The sequence below is a fragment of the Rutidosis leptorrhynchoides genome, chromosome 3 (assembly GCF_046630445.1).
Source record: "Rutidosis leptorrhynchoides isolate AG116_Rl617_1_P2 chromosome 3, CSIRO_AGI_Rlap_v1, whole genome shotgun sequence".
NCBI lineage: Eukaryota > Viridiplantae > Streptophyta > Magnoliopsida > Asterales > Asteraceae > Rutidosis > Rutidosis leptorrhynchoides.
Window position 1 is genome coordinate 478,606,193 of NC_092335.1, and position 2,717 is coordinate 478,608,909.

Sequence of the window (2,717 nt, forward strand, 5' to 3'; positions counted from 1 at the left end):
TACATGTAAGTGTTGTTTTGGAAGCTTTAAGTTAACGGTCTTATTTATTGTTATTAACCCATTGTATAATATATCTAATGAGATGTTAAATTATCACATTAACATGATATTATGATGTATGAATATATCTCAATATGATATATATACATTAAAACATCGTTACAACGATAATTATTACATATATGTCTCTGTTCGTAATTCTTAAGTTAGTAATCTTGTTTTTACATATGTAGTTCATTGTTAACACACTTAATGATATATTTAAATATCATTTTACCATGTTAACTATAGTGTATCAATATCTTAATATGATACATATGTATTTAGTAGACGTTATCATAACGATAATCGTTATATATATCATTTCGAGTTTCTTAACTTAGTAAGTCTCACTTTTATGTATCTCACACATTATTAATATACCTAGTGAGATATTTACTAAACATAATCTCATGTAAATCATATATATGTCTATATATTCCACAATATATAGTTTTTACAAATTTGTAACGTTCGTGAACCGCCGGTCAACTTGGGTGATCAATTGTCTATATGAAACTTATTTCATTTAATCAAGTCTTAACAAGTTTGATTGCTTAACATGTTGGAACATTTAGTCATGCAAATATCAATCTCAATTAATATATATAAACATGGAAAAGTTCGGGTCACTACAGTACCTACCCGTTAAATAAATTTCGTCCCGAAATTTTAAGCTGTTGAAGGTGTTGACGAATCTTCTGGAAATAGATGCGGGTATTTCTTCTTCATCTGATCTTCATGCTCCCAGGTGAACTCGGGTCCTCTATGAGCATTCCATAAAACCTTAACAATCGGTATCTTGTTTTGATTAAGTCTCTTAACCTCACGATCCATTATTTCGATGGGTTCTTCAATGAATTGAAGTTTTTCATTGATTTGGATTTCGTCCAACAGAATAGTGAGATCTTCTTTAGCAAAATATTTCTTCAAATTCGAGATGTGGAAAGTGTTATGTACATTCGCGAGTTGTTGAGGTAGCTCCAGTTGGTAAGCTACTGGTCCGACACGATCTATAATCTTGAATGGTCCAATGTACCTTGGATTTAGTTTCTCCCGTTTACCAAATCGAACAACGCCTTTCCAAGGTGAAACCTTAAGCATGACCATTTCTCCAATTTTAAACTCTATATCTTTTCTTTTACTGTCCGCGTAGCTCTTTTGTGGACTCTGGGCGGTTTTCAATCGTTGTTGAATTTGGATGATTTTCTCGGTAGTTTCTTGTATTATCTCAGGACCCGTAATCTGTCTATCCCCCACTTCATTCCAACAAATCGAAGACCTACACTTTCTACCATAAAGTGCCTCAAACGGCGCCATCTCAATACTAGAATGATAACTGTTGTTGTAGAAAAATTCTGCTAACGGTAGGTGTCGATCCCAACTGTTTCTGAAATCAATAATACATGCTCGTAGCATGTCTTCAAGCGTTTGTATCATCCTTTCACTCTGCCCATCAGTTTGTGGATGATAGGCAGTACTCATGTCTAGACGAGTCCCCAATGCTTATTGCAACATCTGCCAGAACCTTAAAACAAATCTACCATCCCTATCAGAGATAATAGAGATGGGTATTCCATGTATGGAGACAGCCTCCTTCAAATACAATCGCACCAACTTCTCCATTTTGTCATCTTCTCTCATTGGCAGGAAGTGTGCTGACTTGGTGAGACGATCAACTATTACCCAAATAGTATCATAACCACTTGCAGTCCTTGGCAATTTAGTAATGAAATCCATGGTAATGTTTTTCCATTTCCATTCCGGGATTTCAGGTTGTTGTAGTAGACCTGATGGTTTTTGATGTTCAGCTTTGACCTTAGAACACGTCAAACATTCTCCTACATATTTAGCAATATCGGCTTTCATACTCGACCACCAAAAGTGTTTCTTGAGATCTTTATACATCTTTCCCGCTCCGGGATGTATTGAATATCTGATTTTATGTGCTTTTTTAAGTACCATTTCTCTCACATCTTCAAACCTTGGTACCCAAATTCTATCAGCCCTATATCGGGTTCCGTCTTCCCGAATATTAAGATGTTTCTCTGATCCTTTGGGTATCTCATTCTTCAACTTTCCTTCTTTTACAACCCCCCTGTTGCGCCTCCTTTATTTGAGTAGTAAGGTTAGTACGAATAATTATATTCATAGCTTTTACCCGTATAGGTTCTCTGTCCTTTCTACTCAAAGCGTCGGCTACCACATTCACCTTTCTCGGGTCGTATCGAATCTGAAAATCATAATCATTCAACAGTTCAATCCACCTACGTTGTCTCATATTCAGTTGCTTCTGATTAAATATATGTTGGAGACTTTTGTGGTCGGTATATATAATACTTTTGACCCCATATAAATAATGCCTCCAAGTCTTTAATGCAAAAACAATAGCACCCAATTCCAAATCGTGAGTTGTATAATTTTGCTCGTGAATCTTCAATTGTCTAGATGCATAAGCAATCACCTTCGTTCGTTGCATTAATACACAACCGAGACCTTGCTTTGATGCGTCACAATAAATTACAAAATCATCATTCCCTTCAGGCAATGACAATATAGGTGCCGTAGTTAGCTTTTTCTTCAATAACTGAAACGCCTTCTCTTGTTCATCCTTCCATTCAAATTTTTTCTCTTTATGCATTAATGCAGTCAAGGTTTTTGCTATTTTGGAGAAATAT